Source organism: Acomys russatus, chromosome 20 (genome assembly GCF_903995435.1).
Source record: "Acomys russatus chromosome 20, mAcoRus1.1, whole genome shotgun sequence".
Classification (NCBI taxonomy): Eukaryota; Metazoa; Chordata; class Mammalia; order Rodentia; family Muridae; genus Acomys; species Acomys russatus.
The window spans coordinates 58,541,208-58,555,469 of record NC_067156.1 but is presented as its reverse complement, the minus strand read 5'-3'; the positions used below and the strand labels follow the sequence as shown (position 1 = coordinate 58,555,469).

Below are 14,262 nucleotides of genomic sequence, written 5' to 3'. Positions count from 1 at the left end.
CTAGTCATATACTCCTCTCCTGTGCCAGAATAAAAATAGGATGAAAGACCTTAGCAAAAATCTGAAACCTTGAAACCTCTAGAAGAAACCTTACAAAAAGAAGTTCAAGATCGATGTATAGATAAGTACTTTATGGAAAACATTCCAAGGAGATAAGGCTAAAAATTCATAAATGGGATTTTTCTAACACTAAAATTATTTTGTATAGCAAAGGAAATGATCACCAGGAGATAGATAGCCTATAGAGCAGGACAAAGTATAGTTGCCAGTTATTCTTTAGGCAAGAAATATCTTTTTTCTTTTAATTTTTTAAAATATGGAACACTTCACAGATTTGTGTGTCATCCTTGCATATGGGGCCATGCTAATCTTCTCTGTAGTGTTCCAATTTTAATATACATGCCTCTGAAGCAACCACAGGAGATAATACTTGATTATATAAAGTCTATAAAAAAGAAAAATATCAAGAAAACAAGCCATCTATCAACAAATAGACTAATGAACTGAATAAACACTTCTCAAAGGAAGATATACAAATAGCTAAGAAACATATGAAACAGTATCCAGAGAAGATTGTAGAAGAAGGGGGGCAGAAAGATAACCAGAACCAGAGGATAAGGGAGTTTGCTGTGATTGTGTCTCTTAGTAACATCAGCAACTGTGCCCATAAAATCTCACCAACATGACTGTTCACACATGAACTGAAAAATGATGATACCAAGGAACAGGTCACATAGATGTGGGAAGCTCCACTGGGCCTCAACCCTACACAAAGAACTATCAGCAACTGAGGAAAGCTCACAGCAGGAGGAGGCATGTCCTTCTCCAGGAAAGAATATATCAACTGATTGTCCAGTGCTAAATGGTCAGTTCCGAAAACATACATAAAATAACATCTGGGCTGAATAGGATATGCATATATTCATTCAGTAACAATTCATAAAAAGAGGAGGGGTATATGATGTGAGAGAGCTTGGAGGGAGGAAAGGGAAAAGAGGAATATTTTATTTTAATTACATTATACTTTCAAGACTGAAACAAACTCTGCTCAACATCTTCAGCCTTCAAAGGACTGTACATTAAAATTACTTTGATATTCCACCCTAATCTAGTCAGAATGTCTGTCATTAAGAGAAAAAATGACAACTAATGCTGGTGAAAATGTGGGGAAAGAGGATCCCCCACTAACCTCTAGTGCAAATGTCAACTGGTGCAGCCGCTGTGGAAATCAATGTGTAGAATCTTCCAGACTCAGAATATAGACTGAAACCATGTTTGCATGTAAACCTGAAGGACTCTAAGTCAGAGTACCAGAGAGAGAGGCTTCACATCTGTGTGTGTTGCTGAACAGCACTACGCCAGAAGCTAAGAAACAATGCCACTGGATTTCCATCCACAGATGAGTGGGTAAAAATACATTCATTCACACTGGTAATTTATGAAATCATGGTATTTCCAGGAAAAGTGGTTGGAACTTGAGAGTACTGAATTAAGTAAAAGAAACCAGTCTGAGAGAGTAGTTGCTTAAGTTATCTTTCATATGCAGACTCAGTTAAAAGGGGCCAAAGGGAAGGACAAAGGTCAGTGGGAAGGAAAGTATGTGAGAAAGCATAATGACATACACGTGAAGATGTCGTACGATTCTTAAAATACATTTCAAAACCAACAGGAAGGCATTTCAGGCAGGCACTGGTCCAGATTGAGGGAAATTCTACAGTATGGGATCCCTAGTCCTCAAATACACTTATTAAGAAGGGCAGATAGCATGGGTGCCTGTATTATAGAACGTCAATCACTACTTTTAATTCTGCTACAAGTTTGGCGGGAAATCTTTTCACAGTCTTCTTCTGATGACATTCCTTTATACATTCTTATGTTTTTTCCTTACCTTATATTGTATGTTTACATATAACTCATTCCCATAAAGGGATAATATGGCATTTCAGTAAATCAATACTTATTAAAATACCTGGCATTAGATAGGCCATGGGGATATCATTACGAACAAAGACTTGGAACAGGTTTCTTCCAAAAAAAAATGTCTTGCTTAGATTTTGGGAGAGTTTTTCTTATTCAAGTTTATGTAATATAACAATATCACAAACTCAGACCGTCCGTTTTAAAAATTAGTAACTTTGGGGCCCATAGCATTTCTTTAGTATTTATGCAAAGATCAATTAGTTAGGAAACAAATGGCAATGAACATCTTTCAAAGTGAGCCTCCGTGCTCATTTGTGAAAACAGGTAAAGTGTTCCCAACACATCTAGGTGGATTGTGCAGTCAGTTGAAGACTTAACAACAATCATAAAATCTAACCATAACCATTGTTGTCATAGTATGAAATGTGGAATAATTCCATGTCACATGGCTGGTAGGTAACCCTTTTAGTATTATTGGTTGTTCCATGAAGTGGGGTTTAAAATGGGAGCTAAGGAGTGACACATCCACGTGTATGCATGCCAGACGGTTATTCGAAACTTTCCAGAACAAAGACATTGAAGGATTTCTATTCTTTAACATTTTCTTTGAAGATGAAACGAGATCCTGAAATGTGTTCTTGTCAGCTCTGCAGAATTTATGGCCAAATCTTCCCTCTCTGCCCAGGGAGAGGAAAGTAACAGGGGCAAGAGAGAACAAGATGGATGCGTTGTAGTCCCAGACGTGGGCCTCATAGCTTGCATGCCTCTTAAAAAAATTATTGGTTTGTTATTTTGTTTCAGCTATCACAGTTGGATAATTGAAATAGAAACTGAGCAGTTCCTAAAGGTTGAAAAACATAGAACTTTCTAAATTAATCATCCAGGTGGAGATGGGAAATAATCAGGTTGGTAGAGAAAATGCTAACCAAATGAGGGGTGTGGTCGAGCAAGAAAATAAACAGACAGACAGACAGAAATACAGCTGAGGCAGTTCAATATATCCATCTAATTTCTAAAATTGATGCCCTGTGGATTAACCCATGTGGTTTTATAGAGAACAGGTACTTGCTCCTAAATTGACTGTGACAAGCCAGGGACAGCAGAACATTTATGAGGACATTTACATCCTGCCCATAAGACTGATCATTAGAGACAGGCTTTTATGGAATGAATGCTCCGAGTATTTGGTAGGTGAACAGCTCTGTGATTGGATGTGTCCAAGGAGAGATCGTGCTCATCAGTGACCAGACAAAAAGGATCTGGCTATATTATACAGAACCATTATTTATGGTTTTTTTTTTTTTTTGAGAAATACTAGTTTAATTGTTTGGATAATAATGAGTCACTTCATTAGAACAAGTGATTGCTAAGTACCTGCCATATGGAAACTCTAGAAAAATGTTAGAGGTGGGTGAAGACATAGAACAATTCTCCTTAAGCATTCACTGAATTCTTATTATGCCAGGTGTAAGAAGGTTGGAAACACTGTCTTTGCTTCCAAACAATGTATAGTTTAGAAGTTCAGATAAAGCTATTCTTACAGCAAATTGTTTTGAGCATTTACCATGTGTATCAAACAGGATGTTTGTGATCTTGTATTGTGATTCTTTTGTCACTGTGACAAATGTCTGTCCGAACCAGTTTAGAGGATGAAAGTTTATTTTGGCTCACAGTTTCAAGAGTTTAAAGGTCATCTTGCTCATTAGCTTAAGACTGAGATGAGACTGACATTGCCACGGTTGGGGCAGGGTATGTGACAGAACACATAATCAGAAGGCCAAAGACCTAGAGAGAAAGAGTCTGTGGTCAAGACGTACTTCAAAGGCTCATAGATTGTAACCTGCCACCTCTAAGTGTGCCATACCTTCTGTTTTCCCACTCAGGGATCAGAGTTGGTTAATCCACTGGCTAGGTTGGCCTCCTAATCATTCCTTAACAGCACTAAAAGCTGGAGACCAGAGCTTTACCACAATAGTCATTTGAAGACCATTCAATTTCCAGATCACAACAATGGCTTTGAACTATGAACAAAGGGATGAACAAAACCCTGGGGTTGGGGGGGCTCTTGATGCAGAAAGATGACGTAGCAATGCAGTTTTTGCAGAAAGAGAGGTAAGATTTCAGTAGACAGTGATGGGTGACAAGAGAACTCCAGGCAGCAGGAAAGGTCTAGTAGGAACACAAAGTGCAGAATCACAGAGTAAGCGTAGAAAACAAAGTGAAAGACTGAGGAGTATAAGGAGATGACAGGACACAGAGACAAGATGGTAAGTGGAGACAGCTTAGTTTGGATGGCAATATGATGTTGAAAGTTTTTGGAGGGAAGAGGCATGACTAGAGACTTGAAATATTAATCTTGTCTCAACTATAAAGTTGGTTTATAAGAAAAATATTTTGGAAGCAAAGAGCTCAGTTTCTGAAGGCAATGGATTCATGTTTGAACCAGGGGGTAGGGGTGGGGCTCCAGTGGGCAATTAGAAACAGAAACAGAGTTAGATTCCCGAGATCTTCTTAAATGACAACGAACAAAGACAGACTGACTGCTCAGTTATTTGATATTTTGGTATTTGAAGTTTGGTATTTTTCAGAAAATGAAGAAGTTGGTAAGCTGCTTCCCACTTTAAAAGTCCTTTTCACACTGATATACACTTACACTTCTTTAAAAAGGAGAGTTTGATTACAGGATATTAATGAAAGAGTGTAATGCGTCCTTCATCAGTACCATACTGATTCAGTCCATTCAATTCCCTCCACCCAGGGATTGTTTCTCCTTTATAACAGTGTCTAGTGGTGGGGACTCACCTTCCATTATGACCTCATGCAGCAATGGAGTCAATGTTCCATGTTTCCAGAAGAGAAAAAATGTCTATCAAATTCTCACATGTTTATCCTATTGCACAGAAGCTAACAAGTACATGAGTTTCTCCTTACAATGAACTTACCATATAAAGAGATGTTGGTTATCATAATTAGAAAGAAGTCTCAGATCCTATGCAGCCCAGGATGCCTACTGGTGAACATGATATCTGACATATCCCTTCCCAGTGCTTCCTAACAGGTACATTCTTTTTGACAGCTGTGAGGTTCAGCCTTTTACATCTTTCTCTCACATTCCCAAGCCTTAACTGTTTTCTTGTTTCTGTATCCCATAGACACATAGTTCCAGAAGCCTAGTTCTCACTGGGTTTCTTCATGTAAAGGAATGGTGGAATAGCACCACTGCTTGCTTGCCTGCCTTCTCTTTCTATTGGTGGTCTTGCTCCTGCTGCTGCTGCCAGTGTTGGTACTGATGGTGTTGCTGTTGCCTCTGCCAATGCCATGTGCCACTGACTCCAGGTACTTTGGCTATACCACACAAACTGAGTACCAGTGACTCTATGGCACTCCAGGAATCTTTTCTCCATTCAACTGTAGGGACATACAGTGAATAATCATTTTCTACTGTTCAGTCCATGTCATGTAAGCCATTGTCACAAATCCTATTTAATAATGCATTTTAATATAACACCTTATCAGTTGTTTTTTTCTAAAGAAATCTACCTAACAGTATTGAATAAACATAAGGAAAAAAATTAAGTAAACTGTTTTGGGTCTTATTTAAATTTGAGCATCTTGTATTCTGCTTTGCTACTAAAACATTTTCATGAAAATTTGCACGTTGTAGACTGTTCCATGCACATTAGCAGCTTTAACCCTGGACACCACTTCCTGTACAGCAAGTCTGAGAGAATGAGCATAGAATACTGTGTATCTCACAACCAAAGATGATGAAGCTGGCATGAGAATTTAATGCATATAGTCTAATTCTGCCTGTATAATATGTGAGCTGCCAGAATACTAAAATGCCTATAGGTACTTCAGTATGCCTGTAAGTTTTTCATTCTATTTTTGTTATTGATTAATAAAAAGAAGTGGTAATAAATTCAATGCAATATTTTCTTTATGCTTGAATTAATGTTTACTTAACTTCTATTAATTGTGTGTTTATTGTGTTGGATCTGTGTTTTGGCTATTAGGACAAACTGATGAGTCCATGATTCATTCCTTGTTAGTAGTTAATATTCAGTGAGAAAGAGGAAGAGAAATAACACACACACACACACACACACACACAGACACACACACAGACACACACACATATACACATGAGAGAGAGAGAGAGAGAGAGAGAGAGAGAGAGAGAGAGAGAGAGAGAAGCAAGAGAGGCAATAGAAATAGTTGCTAGCAGCCATTTTGAATGCTGTGTATTAAGCATGCCCAACCCTGTTTGGGTGTTTTCTATCTGGTCAACTCCTCTCAGCATATTGGTTTTCATTACCAGACTGGTTTTATTTTGTTTTCTAGATGCTGTTACCCTAGGCTTCCTTCCTTTGCATAGTGACATCAAATAAAATTGGGAAAAATTGCCTTTCTAGAGCTCTAGCTGATTGTTCATGACATGTTGTGCCTTTTGCCTATGGCCTAGATGAAAGAAAATTTGGGGAAGCAAATAGCATCTTCTGTCAGACCCTGTAGTGAAGGAAGATCCTGCCAATGAGGGTTGTAGCAAGGAATAAAAGCTACTGAGCAAATATCTGACAGAGTCTGCCATAGTAAATCATAGTGAAGTTACAATGTTAATTTTAATTTTTGAATGCATTAATATGATCATTTTTCATCAATAGTGAGGTCTCAATATTACATTGTGAAAATTGGAAAGAAATACACCATTTATAATATGCAGCTAACATGATGGTAGCTGGTTATAATAAAAAAAAAGAAAGAAAGAGCTATATTCTGCAAATGAGAAGCTATTGCCTCTAATTCTAGGACCACGGACAGTTCCCGGTTACCACTGTCATCCGTAAGATCATCATCATTACTGCAAATCATTCTCATCAAATAGCATTCATTTACTTCCGTGCTCACAAAGGAGGCTGCATTATTATCCTCTGTTTATCTCAAACATGTGGGAAAGAATGCTTTTTGGAGAAATTGGGACATTGCAAGGATAAATGAGTTCTTTCAGGTGTGTTTCATTGTATGGCAAAGAGGAGCTCCCAAAAAGTCAAGTGTTCATCGAATTGTTGTAAATTGAATCAGTCTAAGTTTTACTGGGGGAACTTGATATTTAAAAGAACATTGTAGTTAAATCTGCATTGCAAGGATATGGTTTGAAAAGGACTCTTTAGTCTCTGATAAGAGTTTGCTAATCTTTTTTTTGTTTTTCTTGCATGTTGGGTTTTTCTTAAATTGGTTATGTGACTTGTCCATTTTCAGAGGTGCATCCTGACGAATCCAAGAGGATTTTTACTAGTATGGCTATACCAGCATCTAGCTTTTGTTGTTGATTTCCTTAGTATTAACACTGTATCACTGTTTTTATTATTCATGTTTATATGGAATAGATATGGAAAGAATCAAATCATAAATCCTCAAAAATATACAGAAACTCAGTAATCATATATGTAAAATTTTTGACAAATTTTATTCAATGTCTCCTACACACACACACACACACACACACACACACACACACACAAACATACACACACACACATCAGAGATTTAGGGATATGAGGCAAGAACAAAGAATGCTTTGCTTTTCTGGACAAAGTAGAAGTGGATGGTTAATTTTCTGGGGTCAGAATCTTCCCTTTCTGGGTGAACAGTCCTCTCGGATGATAAATCTGAGTCAGTTGCTTCTGCAGGCTTGGGTTACCTGGCAGGCACTCAACTGGGTACCTACTATGTTTCAGTCTTATTGTCAGATAACAGGTGGGGGATGACAATAGTTCTTTCTAAATGATGTTCGATGAATAGAGCGACTTAGTACCTATGAAGTGCTTAGAATGCTGACCAGTCTATACTACCCAGAAGCAGCTGTACCCAAAGAAGTGGGTTCTTGACATTATCTTACATATAGGCCCATTTGCGGATGCCTTGAACTGGATGCCCATTTTTAGAAATGCATCTGTTTAATTGCAAATGTTCATCTTATAAATAGACAGGCAACAGCTCTAATGATGAGCTCACTTATTTAATGTCACATAATGAAGCGACATCAGAAAGGAGGCTCAGGTATGGACTCAGGAGGTCCAGTTGAAAGGATTTCTCACTGGAGCTTCCTTTAACTATAGAGCAGTGGTTCTCAAACTTGCTAATGCTGTGCCTCTTTAGTACAGTTCCTCATGTTGTGGTGATCTCCAACCATAAAGCTGTTTCTTCGCTACTTCATAACTGTAATTTTGCTACTGTTATGAATCTTAATGTAAACATCTGGTAAGCAGGATCTCTGATACTCTACCAATAAGGGGTTGCAACCCACAGGTTGAGAACCACTGTTCTGTATATTGCTGGTACTTTATTCCAGTAACCCTATGATAAATAAAACAGCAGAAAGCTCCATCTGGAGAAGGACCACTCATTGTTACCACAGCAAACATTTTGAACCTAATAATCCAGTCCTGTAGGAAGGCTTGGTGTGTCATCCAAGATGTCTGCATCATCTATGGCCAATGGATGCCAATGACTGGAAAATGTCATCGGGGCGGAGAAAGGTCTCAGTTTAGTACCATGCAATCATGAGCACCTAGGTGCAGATCATCAGCACCCACATAAAAACAAAAAGGGCCAGCATGGTGGCAAGCACCCCTCATCCCCCAAAGGTATACCTGGAACTTCTTGGTCAGCTAGTCTATTGGAATGAGTGTGCTCCAATTTGATGAGAGGATTTGTCTTAAAGCCTACATTGGAACAATACAGGATAGCAACCTCTTGCTGCTACATATGTGCACACGTATCATATGTACATTAACACATGCCTATATGAACACCAGATACATAGAAATATGTCTTAATTTGACACAGCATTAGCAAGGAAAGGATCTAAAGGATGCTCCCTGGAGCTCTCGTGCAAGCTAAGAGCTCCCAAGGCAAGCTGTGGCCTTACAAAGCCGTTACTGGGATGAAAACCTCTCTTCCTGAGCGTTCATATGTCAGTATTTCTTGTTTGGGGGAAGAAGGTTCATTTCAGTGTAGTATGTGAACCACCTACTGAAACAATGGCTCATCAGTATAATGTAGAATTTCTCAAAATGAGTTTGAATTTTAGGCCCTTAACACTTAAACCAAGCAGTGCTCATCTGAATCCTTATCTTGGAGGCTATGTGAATACATACCCTGTTTTTTTGTTTTGCCTTTAATCCAATAGAATGCCATTTTATTTTGCCAAAACTGTGTGTACTGGAATATTACTAGCTCCACATTTGTGAGTTCTTTGAGGCAATGGAAGCCAGCTCTGTTACATCTTTCCCTTCTCTGCCTTCTTTCATCTTCCTTCCACCCCATTGTCCTAGCTCCCTTCCTATTGTGATGATAAAACCCACTGACAAAAGGCAACTCAAGAGAGGAAAGCCTTTGTTTCCTCTACAATTCCAGGTCATATTCCACCACAGAGCATAATCAAGACAGAAACTTGAAGGCAGGCCCATTTGGATCACATACAACATTATATCTGACCAAAAACTTACATTTCAGCCAAGAAGTATATATATATATATAGTGCAAGGGAGAGTGCTGTTTGATAGCAGGCTTTGAAAGCTGGCTTATACTTAGCTGTCTTTCTTACAGAGTTCATGAGCATATGCTTCCCTATGATGACATGGTAAATGTGCCCTTCCGCATCAATACCCAATCAAAGCAAAACACCATAGACATGTGCACAGACCAATCTGAACAAGACAATCCCTCAGAGAAGGCTTCTTTGTCAAGTTGAGCATGAAGGATAACCACTAACAAGGACACCTATCATATGCAGGAACCTCCCAGGGAAAATGCATTCCTTTTTTTTTTTTTTTAATTTCTTTTTTAAAAAAATTATTTACTTTGCATCTTGATTGTAGCCCCCTCCCTCATCTCTTTCTGGTCCCACCCTCCCACTCTCTTCCCCCCTCCCTCTCACTCCCCTAGTCCTCAGAAAGTGGGAGCCTTCCTCCCACACCATCTGACCCCAACCTATCAAGTCTCATCAAGAATGCCTGCAGTCTCTTCCTTTGTGGCCTGGCAAGGCCTCCCCACTAGGGGAAGTCCATGTCAGAGACAGCCCCTGCTCCACTGACTAGGGGACTCACATGGAGACTGATCTGTCTATGGACTACATCTGAGCAGGGACTCTAGGTCTTCTCCATGCAGGCCCCCCTAAGTCCAGATTTGTCCGATCTGTTGGTCTCCTTATGGGGAGCTCCTGTCCCCTCCAGGTGCCTTTATACACCAAGTTTTCCATAAGACTTCCTGCACACTCCCCAAAGTTTTGGCTGTGAGTCTCAGGATCTGCTTTGATCCCTTGCTGGGCAGAGTTTTCATAGGACATCTAGGGTAGGCTCCCATCCTGTTCCTTCTCTTCAACTGCTTTCAGTGTCTATAGTATTTGCCGTTCTGAATGAGAATTAAGCATCCTGCCTAGGGTCCTCTTTCTTATTTAGCTTCTTTAGGTCTGTGAATTGTAGTGTGGTTATCCTGTATTAAGTGGCTAATATCTGCTCATAAGTGAGCATATACCATGTGTATCTTTCTGGATCTGGGTTACTCACTCAGCATGATTGCTTCTAGCTACATCCATTTGCCTGCAAATTTCATGACAGCACATGCTAAAAAGGATGTGGAGAAAGGGGAAGACTCCTTCATTGATGGTAGGAGTACAAACTTGTATAACCACTTTGAAAATCATTCTGGCGCTTTCTCAGAAAATTGGGAATAATGCTACCTCAAGACCCAGCTATACCACTCCTGGTCATATAACCAAAGATGTTCCATCATACAAGGAATTTTGCTCAACTATATTCATATTAGCTTTATTCATAATAACCAGAATCTGGAAAGAACCCAGATGTCCCTCAATGGAAGAATGGATAAAGAAACTGTGGTATATTTACACTATGAAATACTACAAAGCTATCAAAAATAATGACATCATGAAATTTGCAGGCAAATGGATGGAACTAGCATTTTATATTCTCAACAAAAAGATGATAGGGGAGACACAAACACTATATTTAATATAACAAAAATAGCTACATTATATTTCCTAAAATACTTTCTTGTTTATAGATTTCTAGATATAGTACTACCGTGCTATTACATTTAACCTACAAAGATTCAGTATCTGTGCTCATAAAGGGAATATTAATTCCAAAGAGATTAAGTCATATTTAAAAATAACCCAACTAGTAACACAATAGGCTACCACCTCATAGATAGTGATCAAGATATGCTTTCTACAATATTAAATTCTCTTGGGGCTATAGAGATGGCTCGGTGGTGAAGAGCACTTGGTGCTCTTGCTGAGGACCCAGGTTTAGTTCCAAGCACCAATGTCCAGTGGATCCTACATCCTCTTCAGCTATTTCCATGTTCATTAACGCACACACATATGCACATGCATACATAGACACACAAAGCTTTTAAAAAATATTACATTTTCTTCTACAAATATCTCCATGCAGGGCTTCTCTCCAGTGTTCTGCTATTGTTCAGACCACTTTGTTACTATTCTTGGAGGCTGTCTCTAGAGCTTGTTACCACTGTTTTCAATGGTCTTTTCTCATCATTTTTCCCATACAGACTATATATCTTTCCCTTTATAAAGTCAGGCTTTATTGGGTTTGAGATGACACTCAATTGAAAGAGTGCTTGCCTAGCACTCATGAGTCCCTGGCTTTGATCCCAGCACCCCATAAACTGGGCACAGTAATGCACTCCTATAACCCTAAGCAATTCAGAAGAGGCTAGAAGATCAAAAGTTCAAGATCATCTGTCACTGAGTAGAGTCTGAAGCCACTGAAAGCTAGAGCCTTGTTCTTCAAAATAGTCAGGATTATTAAGTTAAAACCAGGTTCAATATGTTTATGTACTGAAACTTATTTTCTTCCATAAATTATTATTTGTTTTTAAAGCAATTTCAAATAATAATTTAGCTACATTTAGAACAATAGTTTTCAGAGCATTTTCCAAGTACTGTGACCTATAGGCATACATGCACCCACCCTCTCATGTACGCACGCACATTGAGAGATGGTTTTGGGGGGAGAGCACCAGTAATGAATCTCCAATATGAGATCAAAGGGCCATTGCGTTTGGGTGAGAACATAAAATCAAGACCTATTCTTCATCTCCTAAGGGAGCTCCTGGATATGGCAAGCTCTGAAATACAAGACACAAGTGTTGCCCAAATATTCTGAGCAGTCTTCCTAGGATAAGTGTCCAGTTTCTCTGCTACAACATACTACTCCCTTGTGGTGAATTTATGTTCTGACTCTTGGTTTGAATTTTATTGAAGAGCTGTCTGACATTATGGGAATTTTTTAGACTGTGCATGAGAAGCCAATAGAATATGTGAAATTTAATTGCAAATCTTCATAAACAATAATATGTTAAGACGTTTGAGTGCATAGACAACAAAATAACTCTCAATTTCAACTATCCTGGAACATGCATAACCTGCTAACACTAAGTTGAGTGTATTTGGATATCCATATTAACATATAGAAATGAATTATTTTACTGTGTGATTTGTTCATTATTTAAATTAAATGATTTATTTTTTTTCCATTCTAAGTTTCAGAACTTTTTCATTTTTTTAGCTTTTATAGCGTGACTATTGACAGGTTAGGAGAGTTATCATTCAAGTTCAGAGTTTGGTCATTTTATGTAAGACATCTTATAATTTTATAGTGCCATTGTTTGTGCCCCTCTTTTTTTTTTTAGTGGAGAAGTTCAGACTTCTTACATCCCTGACTTGAATGGTTCCATGAAGGTCTGATCAAGAGCTTGTACTAGGAAATAAAATTACATAAAGTCAAATTGATTAGCTAAGTGTACATTGGTGTATCTAGAAAACATTAGCCAAAGACTTTTTTCCCAAGATGCAAATCCTGGAGCTCTATCAAGAGAGCACAAGCTTTTTCTGCTCCCGAGGCACTTAAGCATCTAGCTGAGAGTTCGTTTCAGGGAGCGTCCTGGAAATGCTGAGTAAATCTGGTAACTCAAGCATGTCTGATCAACCAGAAAACTATTCCATACTAAGCTTCTGCTTGGGAACATATTTTTATGGGTCATGTGTACTTAATAGAATCAGATAATTTTTGAGCAGAAGTGAATTCTAGATCAAGTAGTTTGGAGATTTCCAGGATGTGGCAAGTGGTTTGGCAGTAGATCACCATAATAAAATTTCTTGGCAAATTAGATAATGGTGTGGATTTACAAGAATGCTCAGGGAGGGGAGGACTCATTACCTACAGGATGAAGCCAATGGATTTTCATTTTTGTTCTTGTTTATCTGTTGGTTGTTTGAGATAGCCTCTATAGCCCAGCCAAGCTTTAACTATGTGTCCGAGATTACCTTGAGTTTCTAAATCAGCTACCTCTACCTCCCAAATGCTAAGAGTATAGAAGTGTGCCATTACACTTGGTGTATGGGGTATTAGAACCTTACCCAGGGTTTTGTGACTGCTATGCTACACTCTCTGTCCCCAGCTTTTCTGCATTTTCTAGTAAACATCTCTGATTCATCTGGTGCACATTTGTGTTCTGAAACCACCAAGGTGATGGGGTCCTCATGTTCTAGAAATGACTTGCCAAACAGAAAACAAAACAAGACGAAACAGCCAAACTCCTAGATCTCTACATTCCCTGGGCAGCTCTCCTTCCTTCACTTCAGATCACATTTTGTTCAATAAATTTGTTCTCCAATCCAGAGTGGTTCACAATATCTTGCTGGTCTTATGCAAATATAGTTCTCTGGACTTAAGAATTGAAAGTAATTAATAAAACCTTGATGATCTGGTCTTCTCCAGACTCTGGGGTCAATTCTATATCATATCAGAAAAATTCTAAGGAGTCCCAACTCAGGATCTCTGCATGAAGTGTGCTGAACTGTTGACCCTATTTGTGTTTTAAAGTTTCAACCCATTTAATTTGCTAAAGACTAAACACAATTTCACGGTTACCACATCCTAATTGAGGATTTTCCTTTATCTCCCCTTGTATTGCTAAAGTTTTAATTTTATGCATATTGATTAAATGTTCAAAGCTCATGGCTATAAGATGCAATTAGAAAATTATTCAAGAGGGCACAAGACGATGTGACAGATATGTTTGATTCTGAAGTTTTCACCACATAATAGTTTCTTGTTTTTCTTCATAGTGGGTAGAAGGAACCTGTCAACTTGCTCAGGCCTGGCCTCTACTCTCCACTTCTCATCTTTTCTATGACACAGTGAAATATTAAAAGTGGAAAAAGATGGCACTCTAGGAGGCACAGCTAAGGTCCACTTAACAGGTGTGTCCTGCACACTATAGAGCTGC

At 38.6% G+C, this 14,262-nt stretch overlaps 1 non-coding gene across 1 annotated transcript; it reads right to left on the bottom strand.

Annotated features, from left to right (window-relative positions):
- Window positions 1-310: 310 nt before the first annotated feature.
- Window positions 311-414, bottom strand: LOC127204858 (U6 spliceosomal RNA). The gene has a single exon (XR_007832545.1). It is a non-coding gene; the product is annotated as a U6 spliceosomal RNA (small nuclear RNA).
- Between the last annotated feature and the right edge of the window lie 13,848 nt (window positions 415-14,262).